This window comes from Eleutherodactylus coqui, chromosome 2 (genome assembly GCF_035609145.1).
Source record: "Eleutherodactylus coqui strain aEleCoq1 chromosome 2, aEleCoq1.hap1, whole genome shotgun sequence".
Lineage (NCBI taxonomy): Eukaryota > Metazoa > Chordata > Amphibia > Anura > Eleutherodactylidae > Eleutherodactylus > Eleutherodactylus coqui.
Genome location: NC_089838.1, coordinates 255,306,033 through 255,324,726, shown reverse-complemented (window position 1 = coordinate 255,324,726; position 18,694 = coordinate 255,306,033). Strand labels below are relative to the sequence as shown.

The 18,694-nt window shown below is 45.3% G+C and overlaps 1 protein-coding gene across 2 annotated transcripts in view; it reads right to left on the bottom strand.

The window, feature by feature from the left end:
* The window catches only part of MCTP2 (multiple C2 and transmembrane domain containing 2), a 176,105-nt gene extending 163,813 nt beyond the window's left edge, over window positions 1-12,292 (bottom strand). For both annotated transcript variants that reach the window (XM_066592835.1, XM_066592834.1), the window contains exon 1: window positions 12,172-12,292. The gene's annotated coding sequence lies outside the window, so the exon portion shown is untranslated. The remainder of the gene's footprint in view (window positions 1-12,171) is intronic.
* Between the last annotated feature and the right edge of the window lie 6,402 nt (window positions 12,293-18,694).

The window sequence follows — 18,694 nt, the reverse complement described above, 5'->3', positions numbered from 1 at the left end:
CCCCCCCGAAAAACAACAAACAAAACACACACAATACTCACCTGGTCTGCGGCATCCTGATGGCCTCTGGCGGCGCTGTGGAAAACGGCTGAGTCCTCCCTGTCTGCCTGCTCAGCTTCTGCTAGTGACGGGGCTTTGAATACCCCGCCTCCAGCAAAGCGAGCCCTGTGATTGGCTAATCTCCGTGCCATCTGCCAATTACAGCCGGCGCTTGATGAGCCAATCACAGCCATTTAGTGTATGACATAACTGAATGGCTGCAATTGGCTCATGGAGCACCAGCTGCTGATTAGCCAATCACAGAGCTCGCTTTGCTAGAGGCAGGGTATTCAAAGCCCCGTAGCAAGAAAGAAGAAAGACGTTGAGCAGGCAGACGGGGAGTACACTTGCCGCAGTGCCGCCGGAGACCATCGTGACGCCACGGACCAGTAAGTATAAGCTCCACCCCCCCCCCCAAAATAAGACACTGTGCCCTTTTTGGTGGCTAAAAAAATTTATATAAAACAGCATTTTATTTTCGGAGAAACATGGTACTGTAGTTCACTCTTGACCCAGATGAGTCCCCTCACAATAAATTATATCCTGGAAACCTTATGAGTTTAAGCCTAAACTTAAGACCCTTTAACACTAAACGATGATCCTTAAGATTCTCACTGGATCGCGGAAATCTGCATAATTGTTCAGAATAAACGCCAAAGGCAATTCATTTGTCGCTCAGATTCTGTATGCACAACGTTCAAACAACGACCGTAAACAAGTAGCGTGAACGACTGCCTGTTTATTGTGAATGGAAGCGGGCAGCCGGAGTGATCTCCAGCCCGCTCTACCTCCATTCACTGAATGATCCTTGCGCCTGTCTGAAAGCATAAAAGCAGTCATCGCTGGGTCAGCTGTTGGGCGCTGAAGCACTTAACAGTTGTCCCATGTAGAAGGACCCGTACTGGGAAAAGGAAGAAGACATTGGCAATCAATATTTTGCTGTAGTGAACCAATAAGATGGCAAAACTTAGAGCCGATTTTCACAGAATGATCATCATTCAGCTAAACTAAACGATATTCAATGTAAACATGGCCAACCACTGAAAGACGAACGGCAATTTGCTCACTTATTCATCGTTCTGCAAAAAAAAAAATATATATCAACACAGAGATCCCGTTTTATCTAGGCTAAGATCCTGATGATAACACTGGACAACAAAAATGCACTTTAACTATTTTGAGAAATGGAAACAAATTTCAAACTACCCTAATTTAGGGTCGAAAATCATGATTACATTAGATTTTGTTTATTAGCTCTGGTTTTTAACATATGCAAGTCGGAAAGGCTTTCTCTGTTGACCAGTGTAAATCGGCCTGTGTAAACAGGCAGTGATTCATCTATGAGCAACTGCCTGTTTACTCTGAATGGAGGCGAGTGGTTGGAAGGGATCTCCGGTGCACTCCATCTCCATTCAGTGAGCAATTATGTTGCCCATGTGTGAAAGCACAGGAGTGAGTTGTCCAATGTAAAACTTTCCTAAAACTACTTGAAACCTACTGAAGCCATGTAATTGGGAACATAGCATTAACACGACATGCTATATTATATACACTATGCAGCTAAACCAAGTCCCAGAGTCTTAACATGCGTTTGCCGAAGTATGAATTCATATGGACTGAGTATGGAGATGGTTATGGAGTCAGCAAGTCAAACCTCCGACTTCTCCATTTTTCCAGATTCCTAGACAATTTTTTTTTTTGTGACAGATTTACTGCATTAAAACTGTAACATTAAGCTTTTTAATCATATTATAGAATGTGTACTTAAATATCCCAATATAAATATCATGTGCAATCAGTTCAGGACACAACTCTACTAAACTGTAAATATCCAATATACTTTGCATTTAGTAAGTGGTGGTGGGAGGGAAAAAAAAAAAAAAAGTTTAACAGAAATATAATAAAAACAGTCTATGAATTTGTTCTCCAAGATAGTATGCCCTCCTCAAATCTGACGTAATTACAACTTCTCTACACCATCTTGGGTGGGTGGCAAAAGCAGTAATGACCAGGCCAACATCTGACAAGGTCAGGGTATGAAGGAATCACCTCAAGCAGTCAGTCAGTTTTGATGAACAGTCAAACTGTTGTAATTCTGTGTGTTATCAAGGTTTTTGATAAAAATATATATAAATTTTCTAGTTAAGACATTTCAAGACATTCCAAAATTCCTATGAAAGCAAATCTGCAACTTATTTTGCACTTAATTAAAAAAAATAATATAAAAAAAAATAAAATAAACTGGAGTCCGTACATTTCTACCAACACCATTGAAATGGGACTTTGGCCGCGCAGTCCTGCCTCTAAAATGCTTTCTCCATGTGCTGAACTTAAGGGAATGTATCAGCTGTGTGTTTTTTCCTAGTTAAAACCACTTACTGAAAAGATTTCCCATTTTTGCAATTAGTTTTTATTTTCTGATTGTAGATGATTTTCATTCTATTGTCTGTACACGACTATGGGGCTGCCATCTTGCCCAAGCACCAGTCAACAGCATCTGGAGATATGCTATAAAGCATTCCCACAATGGCCCCGGTTCTGACCAATTGAGTTCCATGGGCGATTGTTCTAGACATGCTCTATGACCACTGCAGAGAGGTGGAGGAGGTGAGCTGTGTCCATCTATTGTGAATGGTGGATCCTGTGCTCTCATCTCAAATCTATGTCAGTCACTTTTTATTGTAATCCTGCCTGAGATGACTACTGAAAAGTTCTCTCTTCAGAACAGGAAGTCAGACTATTTGCCTCAATGAGAGAACAGCAGGATTTTACCATTTTTAATTATCGATCATGACGTCAGGGACAAAATAAAAAATAAAATTTAAAACAGTGTTTAACACAATAGCTCATTTTTTGCTGATACATTGCCTTAAGGGTGCATTCAGACGACCGTATATTGGCCACGTATTCACGCCGGCCAATATACGGCGTCCCTCTCTGCAGGGGGAGGAGGCTGGAAGAGCCGGGAGCAGTGCCCTGAGCTCCCGCCCCCTCTTCACCCCCCTGTACTATTTTTAATGAGGAGAGGCAGGACAGGGGCAGAGCTAATTCCCAAAACTTAGCCCCACCCCCACCCCGCCTCCTCATTGCAAATAGTGCAGAGGGGCAGAGAGGGGGTGGAGAGGAGGCAGAGAGGGGGTGGGAGCTCAGAACACTGCTCCCGGCTCTTCCAGCCTCCTCCCCCTGCAGAGAGAGACGCCGTATATCGGCTGAGCGTGAATACCTGGCCGATATATGGTCGTCTGAATGCGCCCTTAAAGCTATACATTACATATGAAGTTCTCTACTTATGTAATGTTAATTATTGCTAAACTAAAAAGTATTTCCCATCAGAGACAGTAGTTACACTGTATATTATTTCTCCGGACAGGTTGGAGGAATAATTCTTAGCCTAGGCGGAGTATGTAAAATATATAGGGTTGGCATGTTGTGCATTGCATTCATTACACTGGATTGTGCAGTTGACTTGTAAAACCTTATATTACATCGTATACACATCAATGCAGGGCAGCCTACTCACCCCAATATATATTATATACAAACATGTGTCTAGTATGAGAAGTATATAAAGTAGTAATGTTGAATGAACCGTAGCCATGATAAATGCTACATAGCATTACATACATACTAGGATGTACATTCCACTAGTACTTTATATGCTTACAATAGCATACACTGGTAATTATAAAGTTATATTATGGCCAGCTTACATGTAGGCACGAGTTGTAGACAGGAGGGAGCAACCCTGGGGTGTAGCATGGGACGGAATTAGTCTTACGCACAGCAACAAACGTGGTTTTAAAAGCGTCAAGTGTAAAAATGCCTGAACCACCTTAAAAAGACACCTGCACACGTCATCGTGAACTATACCTCCCTAAATCCTGCAACAAAACCCCATTCCCAACCAAGAAGCTTCTAGTGAAGGCCTGCCCAGCCGATATACATTTATGTTACATTGGTGTAACGGATAGACTAACCTCAATAGAGGTGGCCCAACAGGGTACTACAGCCTCCATGCCTGTCCATATCACATCTTGCATCCAAGCTAGAGGCGGTACAACAGGGTACTAGAGCCTCCATATCTACCCGTATCACATCTTGTATCCAGGCTAGAAGCAGTACAACAGGGTACTAGAGCCTTCATGCCTGTCCATATCACACCTTGTACGCAAGCTAGAGGCAGTACAACAGGGTACTAGTGCCTCCATACCCGCGCGTATCACATCTTGTATCCAAGCTAGAGGTGGTACAACAGGGTACTAGAGCCTCCATGCCTGTCCGCATCACATCTTGTATCCAAGCTAGAGGTGGTACAACAGGGTACTAGAGCCTCCATGCCCACCCGTATCACATCTTGTATCCAAGCTAGAGGCAGTAAAACAGGGTACTAGAGCCTCCCTTCAAGTGTTCAGTTTTCCAGAATTTTTTTTTGGGGGGGTGGGGCAAAGAGTGTACTTCCTGGGCATCACATTCAGCCCAAAATACCTACATGTGGTCGTGCATCTAAAACACAGGACCTCGTGGAAATGTGACAGCGTTTCCCATAGCAACCAGGGCATTGCATGAGTTCCACTTGCTGGGGGGGGGGGGGTGAAATACATAGAAAGGCATCGCCCAACACTCCCATAAAGTCTTTTAACTTAAAGACCTGTAACCAGAAATTGGGATTGAAGTATAAGCTCTGATTTTCAACAGAGGGACAGAGACAATAGCTTAATAGATTAGTGCCAGGAACATTTAGGCAAGAGCTAAATGGTGACGTCTGTCAACCACATCCATACTAGCAGCATAGAGAGCACACTTGTTTTTGCTTCATACCATAGGGAAAAAAAACTGTTACAGATTTTCATCATGCCACAATAATATTCTGGGGTTTTCAAATAAAATAAAAAAAATTTGGTAAACTGTTAGGGCTCCTTCCCACGGACAGATTTCTGCCGCGTAATACGGGGTGGAAATCCACTGCGTTGCCCGCAGCTATTAGGTTCTATTGAACCTAATAGCACAATGCTCATGGTGCGGAATTCCACCGCGGAATTCCGCACTGTAAAATCACCCGTCCTCACCTGCGGCATGCTCTATTTGCCGCGGGTGTACACGCAGACGGCTTCCATTGCAGTCAATGGAAGCTGTCTGTCACGCCATCTTCGGCTGTAGCACAGCGGAAGATAGTGTGAAACCGCTTCCCCGCCTACCGCCAGACGCGTCATATGATGCAGCCAATGCGTCATGTGACACTGTGGGCGTGTCATATGACGCGGCCGGCGTGTCACGCGCTCTATTGCGCATGTGCGCCGAAGCGTCCTGCGGGACGTAGGACGCCGGATCCGGAGATAAGTATTGGGGTCTCCGGGGGGGGGGGGGGGCACCGTGAAGCCGGCCTTAGCCAGTAGAGGAAAATATTATTCCTCTCAGTAAAAGAAAAACTAAGTGCTCATTCACAAAACTGATTTCACCACGGAATGCACGGCTGTGTAGTGTGGTGAATGGAGCCAAAGTACGTTGATTTTCATTAATCCATTCACATTAGCATGTAAACATGGCGTGTGGAAACACGTGTGAAATAGATCACAGCATATCACGCAGAAACAGCCCTATTCTTCCTTATGGGTAGGATATGCAACATTTTCCCTACACAATGCCACTATGAGACAAAGCAGGGAATTAATAGAAAAAATAAACTAGTCACACAGCACATGAGCATGTGTGTGATACGTCATCATGCGCAGTGCACTACTGCTGCCATACGCAGTGATAGCCAACTCCACAGGCTGGTAGAACGCTGCATGATCTATGCAGCATCTTAAGCATACAGACGTGTGAATGAGGCCTAATTCTGTAGATAATGATGTTTTTCAAAGGCTAACAAATATAAATTATAAGACTAGCTTTCACAGCTACTTTGGTCTCTCAGGCTAGCACAACAAAATATCAGAAGAAACACACCCGCCCACCGCGTTTAGAAAATAAGACCTACCTTAATGAGCCATACCCTGAAAATAAGCCCTAGCTACACTACATGGAGAAAAAAAAAAAAAAAAAAAAAACAAACACACACACTACTCACCTAGCAGGCGCCATCCGGGTCCCTTCCACAGGCCTCCGTGTAGTCCACAGCGTCGGCAGACCAGTGGGAGGGACCCGGACGACACCTGCTAGGTGAGTAGAAGACACCCCCAGAAAATAAGACCCTGTGCCTCTTTTGGGGCAAAAATTAATATAAAACAGGGTCTTAATTTTGTGGAAACACGGTATTATAAAAGTGTGTTCAGATACTTTGTTATACTAGCCTGATGGAGGACAAAGTAGCCTTGAAAGCTTGCGGTTACATAATTTCTTTTTGTTAGCCATAGAAAGGCATCAATATTTACAGGATTAGTTTGGTTTCTCTTACAGAGAGCAACAACATTCTTGCATTGACAGTTACTATGGAGCAATATCTGTCCCATATAACCACCAAAGCAAGGTGAAGTGTCACATCTCTTACTTCAATGAAGACCTAGTTCATTACAAAGAAAAAAAAAAAAAAAAAAAGTTTATAGAATTTATGAAGTAGGTAAAAGAACTGCACATACGGCCCTAAACAAGTTTCCTTGTCATAATGAGAGGGACTATTCGCCACGTACATACTCAGGATGTGTTTACCAAAAGAATCTTCAAAAGGTTTACGAAACGAAGTCGCAATCAAATATTTATACAGTAAACCAAGTCATCAGGATTACATACTTCTATTTACTCAAGTCTTTGCACACATTTCCAAAAGGAAGACAGTGATAGAAAGTAGCACTTTAAGAGCTGCAGCCTTGCAGATCTGGAGAGCCAGCTGTGACACAAATCCCAGGGTTGAGTACAGTACATGCTGCAGACTCAGTCGTGCCACAGAGCAAATTGGGCAGGTGGGACAGAAGCTAACTATAGAACACAGTGACTCAAATATCCAAAGTTCATGCAGCAAACCCTCATCAAGCACTGGGGGCTATGAAGAAATGGGAAATCCCTCTTTATACAAAGTATTAAATATTTATCATCAGCTGCCAGGTGGATGCGGGAATTCCCATCACAGAGCTTCCTCTTCACTTCCCCTGCCTTCTATATGCTAGAAAAGGATGAAGACAGAAGATACATTTTACTTAAAGATGTTACAGCATCAGAAGATGTTGGTTACAAATACAGATGGAGAGATTATTGCTGTAATTCGAATGCAAAGACACAGATTGTTTCTTTAGATTCTTCTGCTAGTCACAGCTGACGTTAAGAGATTTCTTACATAACTGATACTGATCCAGTGTTTATCCGTGTGAGCAAAGCGCTGTAAAAACTGGGCTCCATCTGGGTAAGACAGAGGGACCGAGAGGGCTCATGCCATCGCTTTACACTTGGTCTAGAGGAAAAACTGCTTCCAGCAAGGCAGTGAGTGAGAATGCCCCATGGGCAAGAATAAAGCGACTATACTATCCTCTGTGTGAAGCTATAGAGCGCCTTAATCAGCCACAACTGCGTTTAAGCCGTCTTGTGTGAACAAAACCTGAAGATTATATTCCAGAAAGTACTTTAGTAATTCCCATAAATGTTCAGAAGCCACCGAGAGAACAAGCTCCCCCTGTAGTGTAGGGCTCTCACATAAGCGTATTACATGGTACCAATCTGTACATTACTTTCAACTGGGCCTCACACACAGAGTGCGTGAAATGCGCATGCAAAAAAAAAAAAAGGTTGCAGCATGCACTAGTCTAGCATGTATTACGCACACATACACCCCAAGATAGTGTATGGGGGAATCGCTGGCACTCAGCAAGTATGCAATGCATTGTGTGCCCCCGTGTGGGGGATATGCGAGCCGTTAAAATAAATTAATGTCAGAATACCAAAGGATTAAGTTACCATGAAAATGGGGAAGTTAAGCAACATGCTTTCCAAGTATTGATTGTGATACAAAGTGTGACAAAATTATTACCTCAAGGGCCCATACACACAGGTTTATGCAATTATGGACCATGAAAGATGCTTAATTCTCTCCACGGGTATGTGTATTTTTTTACATTAATATTGCATCTGTATCCACTGCGTGTTTTACATGCACAAAAAAAAAAAAAAAAAAGCAAGACGACCCAGTTGATGTCACTCCACCCCCACTCCCAACTCTATACTGATTTAAAAAAAAAAAAAATCTCCCATAGGCTTTCATGCTCACGTTAAAAACACCTGTATTCATCAATTCAGGCCGCTTTTATGTGGTCGAGAATATTGCATGACGCATGTATATGAACCAAATTCTTTTGAATGGGGTCATATACATGAGCTATTTTTTTGCTGGCATTGCAATGAGGGAAGGGAATTGCGGCATGACCCATCTTTGGGACGCCTTAATGGGGCCAGCGAAAATGGGTGGAAGCGAGTGCAGTATGAGGTTTCCCAAGGAAAACAATTCCCAGACATGATAGGTGAACACGCACTTCCTGAGCGCGACTGTAGGGAGAGTGTCACACCCCGATATCAGGCTCGCCTATTTGAAATTAGCCAAATTCAATGGGTCTGTATTCAGTCAGTATAAAAAAAAAAAATACTGACAATACTGACAGAAAATCTGCCTGTACGAACGGGCCAAAGGTCCTTTTACACGAACAGTTGTCTGCTGTTTAAATACCCGACAGTTGTCCCAAAGACTATGGTTCCTGCGCTTTCACACAGAAGCGAGATTGCTCACTGAACGGTGGCAGAGCATGCCAGGGATCTCTTTTGGCCAGCCGCCTTCATTCAGAATAAGCAGAAGTCGGATAATAGTCACACATGGCTGCCCACAACTAGGAACAGAATAAAGGTGTGTTTCACACTTCTTATCTGTCAACACATTACTAACCTAATTTAGGACATTTGTGCACCAGTCTGGGATCATCACCTACTTTGGGGTAAATCTGCACAAACGCTGCACCCTTTGCAGTTGTTTCCGGGGAGTATTGACACGCAGGCTTCTGCTGGTCGGGAATGATCCCACCTTCTCCTTCTATCATATAGGACTCATCTCATATCAAAGCACACTTAGGTATTCAGTTGATGCTCATCACCTGGTGGCCTTGGACAACCATCTCACCCACACAACATCCAAATCAAGAAGGAAGGTGGGAGGTCAGTAAGGGCACAGAAGAGCCAGCAGCAATTCAGGAAAACCTGCCTTTACTCCAGAATTGTGACCTTTTGGGCATCCAAGCCTTTTTTGAAGCAGGTCAAGTGTACCGATTGTGCACATACATGAATGTCAAAAGACAACATCATCATCAATGGGTCTATGGCAAATTCACATTATAACAAATCAATACAGCTCATACAATATATCCAGGGTGCAAAATTAGTCCACAATAGACAATTAGTCCACAAGTCACGGTGACGTGTCCCTGGATAGATGGGAATCCATTGCAGTCCATATATGCTGGAGTGTAATGTTGTAAACACACACATGTACGGTAGGTCAGTGTCTATCATGTACACAATCTCTGCATTCGGTACGCTTGGAAAAATACTGAACAGTCTTTACCCCAGAAAAGTGATAGTTAGGCTAGTCTTTCTGTATTGCTGCTGGCACTTCTGTGCCGTCACCCCCTTTATTCTTCATCTCATGTCAAGTCTCTTTACATAAGCATGACAGTTTGGGTAGTAGGACAAGGACGCCTCATCAGTGTCAAGGAAAAAACAACAGTGCTTTAATTTCTGCATACCAGAACATTTTATTAGAGGAGGAAAACCCAGAGGGCAGATTCACAGTTAGGGAAAACAAAAATCATCCAGCAAACCCAAACCCCACAGCAATGAGAGCATTCTAGAGTCAAAAAACAGAACTATGCATGGAAGTATCCAAAATCAGAGAAGGAAAAATAAAAGGACAGACACAGACACACAGACACAGACACAGACACAGACACACTTTGTCCCAAGGCTCCAGCTCCATATGGATGGCTGAAAACTGTGCCCAGATAGAAGCCTGTCAGCTCCATAGACTGCCATCTCAACATATAGCAAGTGGCAGGGTTATTCCCATCTAAGACCATTATGGCACAGGATATGCCATAAAAGCCTGGCAGCTGTGGGTCCCACCTATCTCTAGCACTGAAATTACCGAGCACCCATCCCGGTTGTAGGCAATGGTTGGGAGTACAGAAAAAGGAGTGGACTCTACTACATCATTCCTGTAACACCAATTGAAGTGAATGGGAGTTATGGGAATCATGTAGCACAGCAAGCTATATTGATTCTGCTGTTCCCTGAGTTATGGAGTCAGCGTTACTTGCCGTTTACACAGTTTCCATCACTCCTATGAGAGTTGCAAAAACAACGTAGAACAGTCTACTTGGTCGATTCTGTACTCCTCTCAGCCAGGATTAGAAATACCGGACCTCATATCGCGCTCGCCAACATGCGATTTCCCCACAGATGTGAGGCATTTTTATCTCAAAACCGCATCAGCAGCAGTAGAGGATAGCAGACTTTCTACCATTGTTTTCAATGGAGAAACCTCGCATTGCGTGCACCTAGCATGTGGTGCCATGCTGCCGCCAAACCCATTAAAATCCATGGGCGATGAAAGGCTGTCAATTTTTTGTTTGTGGGGAAGGGGTCACTCATGTGTATGACCCCATTCAGAAGAATAGGGTTTATATTTGTGCATCACGCAGCACACAAAATCTTGCGCCATTTTCTCAGGAGTGTAAAACGGCTCTAGGCTGCTTTCCGACAAGCGTATTTTTACTCCGTATTTGACCATAATACAGGGCCAATGTAAATCTATATATCCATTTACACGGCTTTGTTTTTCACAGGTGCCTTTTAAAAATACAACATATGCTACTTTTGTCCGTTTTTGCATTCCCTTTTCGGCAAGATACAAATCAGTATTTGCTCTGTACAAAATAAAACTAACAGCAAACACAGACCAAATACTGATTACATATGGCAGCAATATCATCTCCAACACACCCGTATTACAGTAGGCTCACGTGAAACCGGCCTTAAGGAAAGACATATGCTGAAACAGCGCCATCCATTCCAGAGTATAAACTCACTAAAAGCGGATACGGTTGACACGTTCTTCACGTGATGAACATTACAGGTATGCCAGGCAGCAGCAATGCTGACAACCATTGCAGATCATAAATAGAGATTTAGCATATTATGCTAATGCCCTGGGTTTTCCATGGAGGTAGAGAAGATTAAGACTGCCACATCCTTGTGACACACATAATAGACACTCCGCACAGAGAGCAACGTAGTGCAGAAGGAGCAGGAGCCGTCTTACCGGGCAGCATGTCTGCTCCATGTGTCACCCAGCCTGCATGTACAGAACAACACAGGTAGAAGCAAAGCCTGGAGGTGCTGGGGGGCTACAATACTGACTGCAACATTACTAGAGCGACTCTCAAAACAGACAGTGGAATGTAACAATAGCAACAATGTATCAAAGAAAAAGTAACAAATGCCTGGATTGCTAGCAGATACACATATACACTATTTATAAATATACACATAGATTCTGGAGTTGGGGGAGCTCAAGGCCACACAAGAAGTCTCAGCAGATAAATTAAATCCTCCCTGAGCCGCTATGGACATGACAGGGGGGTCTATGAACAAGCCAGATGGTGACATGACAGACTGGCTCCTATGGTTGGAGAACCAGCTACATGATGGACAACTATCAGGATATTACATACTGGTCTGCCTAAGGGAACTACAACTCCCAGCATCCCCTCCCCATGTATTCTGTGAACTCCAGAACAGTGATGTAAACAGCACAGAGCAATAACAGATCAGGGATGGAGTCAGAGGAGGAAGCAGAGTGCTTAGACAAACATAGTAAAGTATGTACAAACACATTATAAAGGTGTACAGCTATAAAGGTCTATGTAATTGTGTGTTCATGGATGTGGGGCATCTCCATAAGTGTATGTGTATATATATATATATATATATATATATATATATATATATATATAGCTATGCCTGCATACACACTATGGAGATGCCTGCACTCCCACACATTGCCATAGACTGTTACAGAACACATGAGTGCAGAAAGTTTGGAGCCCCCAGTGCAGAGCCTGAGCCGGCCATCACCCCCTCCTCCATGTGCCCCCGCTGCCCCCTCACCTGTGCCCGCTGCTCATGTCCCGGCTCCCTGCAGTTAGTCTCCTCACTATGGCCGAGCAGGGACCGTGTCTACGGGGCACTCCACCTCCTGCTCCAGCCTGACTTCCTCCTCAGCCATAACCAGCCCCTAAAGGGAGGCGGCTAACCTGTCAGCGCCGGCGGGAGGAGGGCTGAGGTTTGACAGGCGCCCAGGTGCGCCTCCTGCCAGCCCTTCACGGCCACTGGAAACCTTAATTACACCAGAGCCGGGGGCATATTAACTTTTTCCGCCCCACTTCTGCCCTAATCAGCAATTGCAGCATCCTGATTGGCTGTTTGGGTTGGCTGGTGTGCACGAGGACAGAGTTATAGAGATGTGCCCGTGAAGCACATGCTGAGCCGTCAGCGGCAGCGATGGAAGCTCGGGGCTCATGTGTATGCAGTACTTATGGGGTGTTGTGTGAATATGGTGTATATTAGTGTGTGGATATGTGTGTATGCAGGTATGTGTGTTAGGCTACTGCGTGGTGGTGTGCTAGCATGTGCTCATGGGTGTATGTAGTTAGCGTGTACGTGTTGTGTTAGTGTTTTTATAGAGTACATGTGGTGTGGTCCTGTGTATATGGTACATATTAGCGTGTGTAGGCTGTATGGTGTAGCCAGAACATATAAGCGTTGTGTGTGCGGTCGTGTGTATGCAGTATGTGTGGTGTACTAGCATGTGGTTGTGTGTATTCAGTATGTTGAAGCATGTGTAGGCTGTGTATGTGTTGTGTAAGTGATTGGTCCTGTTTATGTAGTACATGTGTTGTGTGAATATGGCACATATTTGTGTGCGCACGCGCGTGCGATGCATATTAGCGCATGTGAGCGTGCAATGTATATTAGTGCATGTGCACGCGCACTGCATATTAACGCTCTTGTGAGTGCGCGGTGCATATTAGCACGTGTGGCACATAGCACGTGTGTGTGCGATGCATATTAGTACATGTGTGTGCAGTATGTAAGTGCATGTACGCACGATGCATATTAGCGCATCTGCGCGTGTACTGCATATTAGCGCATGTGTACGCGGTGCATATTAGCGCATGTGTGTGGTGCATGCACGATACATATTAGTGTACTGCATATTAGCGCATGTGTACGCACACTGCATATCAGTGGCTGCGTGCACGATGCATATTAGTGCATGTGCACATGCACTGCATATTAGTGTATGGGCGTGCGATGCATATTAGCGCATGTTCACGTGGTGCATATCAGCACGTGTTTGAGCGCGCATATTAGCGTTTGTGTTTGCATGCGCACATTATTGTGTGTTTGTGTGCGCACTTTAGTGTGTGTACGTTAGCGTGCACATTACCATGCGTGTTTGCAGACGTTTGTGCATATTAGCGCGCAGGGTGCACATTAGGGTGTTGTGTGTGTGTGTGTGTGTGTGTGTGTGTGTGTGTGTGGTGGGGTGCCTGTTAGTGCGTGGTTGTGTGTGTGTGTGGTTGTGTGCAGCACACAACCACAAGCTAACAGGTACCCCACCACACAAACGCACAACCATACACTAATATGCACTCCATGCGCTCACACACCCTATTATGCATCCCGTGCGCTAATATGCACCGTGCGTACAAACATGCGCGCACACACACATGCTAATGTGCACTCTAATGTACACACGCTAAAGTGCGCGCACAAACACGCTAATGTGCGCAGTCAAATATGCACCACGCGCACATGCGCTAATATGCAGTGCATGTGCTCAAACACATGTGCTAATATGCATCGCGCGCACACAAATATGTGCCATTTTTACACAACACACACCACACGTACTACATAAACAGGAGGACATACCTGCACGGTCACCTACCTCACTGCTCCCAGGATCCTTCACCCCACCTAATGCCCAAGGCCACCTACCTCACTGCTCCCAGGAGCCTTCACCTCACATAATGCCCAAGGCCACCTGCCTCACTGCTCCCAGGATCCTTCACCCCACATAATGCCCAATGCCACCTACCTCACTGCTCCCAGGAGCCTTCACCTCACATAATGCACAAGGCCACCTGCCTCACTGCTCCCAGAAGCCTTCACCTCACATAATGCCCAAGGCCACCAACCACACTGCTTCCAGGAGCTTTCACCTCACATAATGCCCAAGGCCACCTGCCTCACTGCTCCCAGGAGCCTTCACCTCACATAATGCCCAAGGTGCACAGAAATTAAAACAACAAACTCAGTAGTACCTACCCGTCCTCAGCCCCTGGCAATCCAGCACTGCAACCCTGCAGTTCTCCCACTCTCTGCTTGGATTAGCTACTGCCTGACCTCTACAGCCAATCAGAAGCCTCAGCACCCACGTGCCGTTCCCCTAATATATCCACACCAGCATCTCAGCAGATATGCCAGGAGAATGGCTTCTGTTTTCCGTAGTCTCCGATTGGTCAGGTGGTAGGTTTTCCACAACAAAAACTGAGAGGACAGCGAAGCTGTAGCGCTGGATCGTAAGGGCAGAGGACTGCTAAGCGCCGCTAGTTTTGTTATTTTAAAACATGTTTGCACCTGTCCTTAAAGAATGATATTGTAACCGAACAACCCCTTTGCTGTGCAATGTCTAAACTAATGCTGCTATGCAAATAATATGCAGATTCATGGTGGTCACAAGTCACAGGTACTATGCAACAAACTTCCCACCATCCATGCCTTTTGCATTGCTAAATCCCTAAACCTGCTAGCTCTCACAGAAACATGGGTACAGCAGTCTAACATGGCCTCCCCTGCTGCATTGTCTTACAATGGCTTGCAGTTATTCCCTACCCCAAGACTGGAAAACAGGCTTAGTGGAGGGGAAGGTGCTCTTCTCTCCCTGCAATGCACCTTCCAGGTCAACCCCCCTGGTACCCTCACTAACTTTCCCATCATTCGAAGTACATGCCCTTCGACTTTTCCATCCACTGTCCATGCAAGTAGCAGTTCACCTCCTTCCTTGGTCTCTCACAACCCATAGCCTCTCCCTCTCACAAGGATAGCAATGCTCTGGATCTGGTCTTCTTCCGTTTGGCCTTCTGGCCTTCTTCTGCTTTGCTTCTAACTCCCCTCTCCCGCTCTCAGACCACAACATCCTCTCTTTCTCTGTCAAGCTCCCTTGCATATCCCTAGACGCTCCTACCCACTGTATGTACAGGAACCCTCTGGCCTTTCACACCCAAAACTTTGTTGAGTCCCTACAGTCTTCTCTGTCCCCTATCTCTCTCCTCTCCTGCACCAACCTAGCTGCTGCACATTACAACAGTACTCGTAAACATGCCCTGGATGAAGCAGCACCTCCCATGGCCAAGCCATCCGGTGCAGACCGCAGCAACCATGGCTCATGCCTCAAATGTGCTTCATTCAGCGGTGCTCTAGGTGTGCTGAATGGCTGTGGAGAAAGTCTCAAAAGTCAGCAGACTTTCTCCACTTCAAATTCATGCACAGAACCTAACAAACTAGCCCACCACCATAAAAAACAAGTCTACGTTACCTCTCTCGTCTCCTGACTATTGCACAACCCTAAATGACTCTTTGCCACTTTTCACTCCCTTCTCAGCTCAAATTGCAGCCCCCCGTGACAAATCTCAGTGCCAAAGAACTTAGTTAAAAAAGAGAATCGATGACACCTGGCAGGAATTAACTTCCCAATCCCAGAGTAGCCCTGACCCTAGTCTCATCAGTACTGCATCTAGCTCCTGCTTACTCTCTGTACTCAGACCAATGACAGAGGAAGAAGTCACCAGATTGCTCTCCACTGCTTGCCCCACTACCTGGGCTAGTCACCCTTTTCTCTCACACCTCCTCTGGTCATTCCCCATGTCACCACTAGATTTAACCTCTCTCTGACCTCTGGTATCTTCCCCTCCTCATTCAAACACGCTATCAAATTCCTATCAAATGCTAAAGAAACCAACTGTTGACTCAACAGTTGGCAGCATCAACTGATGCTACCAACTACCAACCCATCTCAAATCTCCCCTTCATCTCCAAAGTATTAGAACTCCTGGTCTGCTCCCACCTTACAAGCTGTCTCTCAGAAAACTCTCTTTTTAACCTCCTACAGTCCAGCTTCTGCTCTCTACACTCGATAGAAACCACCCTGACTAAAGTGTTAAACGAACTCCTGAAGGCCAAATCGAGGGGCGACTACCCCCTACTGCTTCTCCTCGATCTCTCCACAGCGTTTGACACTATTGACCATGACCTCCTCCCAAGTATGCTTCGCTCCATTAGACTAAAGGATACTGCTCTCTCCTGGTTCTCCTCCTACCTATCTGACCGCTCCTTTAGTGTATCCTTTGCTGGCTCTACCTCCACTCCTCTTTCCCTTGCTGTTGGGATCCCCGAGAGCTCAATCCTTGCCCCCTCTACTTCTCCATCTACACAGACCCTATTGGACAAACCATCAGAAGATTTGGCTTTCAGTACCATCGCTATGCTGACGACACCCAGTAATACACCTCTTCCCATGACATTACAGCAACATTCCTCCAGAATATCACCAACTGTCCGCTGTCTCTAATACTATGTTCTCTCTCTACTTAAAACTGAACCTCTCAAAAATTGACCTACTGGTGTTTCCGCCCTCTACTAACCGACCTCATCCTGACATCTCCATCTCCACTATAGGACCCAGACAGCACGCCCGTTGCCTTGGGGTTATCTTCCACTCAAATCTCTCCTTTAGCTCCAATAGCCAATCTCTCGCCCGAACATATCAGCTGCACCTCAAGAACATTGCAGAATCCGCCATTTTCTTACCGTGGACATGCTAAAAATGCTCACTGTTGCTCCCATCCACTCTCGGCTTGATTACTGCAACTCGCTGCTGCTCAGCCTCCCCGCACCAGACTCTCTCCTCTTCAATCCATCCTGAATGCAGCCAGGCTCATCTTCCTGTCCAGTCACTACTCGGACGCCTCTGCCCTGCGCCAGTCACTGCACTGGCTGCCCGTCAAATACAGAATTCAATTCAAACTCACCACCCTCATTCACAAAGCGGTCCACAGCACTGCAACACCCTACATCGCTTTCCTCATCTCAATTCACCATCCAGCCCGCGCCCTCCGCTCTGCTAACGAAATCAGACTAAGTGTCCCTTTAATTTGAACCTCTCATTCCTGGCTCCAAGACTTCTCCAGAGCAGCATCAGTCCTCTGGAACGCGCTATCTAAAAATATCCGGGAAATCACTGACACACAAAACTTCAGGCATGCTCTAAAAACGCACCTCTTCAGGGAGGCATACCGTATCCTCTAAACCAAACCCCTCCGTACTCCACCTGATAACATGCTCCCTGTCCTGCAGACTGCAGTTCCTGCTAGCCACAATCAACCGCCCCATGCAGCCATACCAATTCAACCACTATACGGCCCAATTTGACTATTGTCTATGTGTATAGCATCCCACACTCTCCACCTCGCCATACCGTGCACATCTCCAGCCCTTTACCTTCTGTATCACCCCATTACTTGTAGTATATAAGCTCGTTAGAGCAGGACCCTTACCTCTACTGTTTCCATCCATTGATTATTTCCTATATGCGTGGATTTGTTTTTATTTCCCCTGTCTGCGTAATATGTTGGAGTTATAAAAAAGGAAGATTATTATTATCTGTGGAACCCCCTACAGCATGTAATATAAGTTGTACATGAGTCACACTCCGATACAGCCAGCCCTGCACATTGCTTCAGATGTTAGTTCAGAAGTCTAGGTGGGCAAGTCAAAATACAGTACATAACAGAACAACTATTTTTAAAGGGGTGCACTGGGGTCATAGCTGGAAGTGTAATAAGTGGCTTTGTTCCCATTGATTTCAATGGGAACAAAGCTGCCTAATAGTCTTCCTGCTTTAACCCCGATGACAACATCAGGCGCTGCTGCACTGACAGCGGGCCAGGTGATCAGTTGATCGCTTGGCTTTCCAAGTGGTGGATCCCCATGATCAGCTATGACCTTTTCTGAGGATACACCATTAATAGTAAAAGCCCAGAAAACCCATTTAAAGGGGCATTCTGGACCCACTAATATTTTGCAAAAAGCTAGCCAAGCTGTAAGAAACATGAAAATAATAAATATTGTTCTATGCTAACCTTGAGGATATGTCCACACGGCATGAGTCTCCACAGCGAACCTGCTGAAAATGTACAGTTACAAAAACTGCATTAAATGATGTAGTTTTTGTTGTGGATTTCGTTGTGGAAATGGTGAGGATTTTACGTAAATCCACACTAAAAATCCACAGCATAAATTGACATGCTGCATATGTAAAATCCACACCGCATCTCATTTGGTATACCTGTAACTCAGCAACACAACACCAAATAGCAGACTCAGCTCTGCTACATCTTGAAGTGCGAGCGGCCTAACTAATCCATATTGCTAATGGTAACAATTACCATACTTGATAGCTTTCCTTGCTGTAAACTGCTCTGTAGGATGGACAGATGCTGTTCTGGCCATTGTTATGGTCAACACCTACACATATCCCTTTGCAGTATTTTTCGACATAAATGCC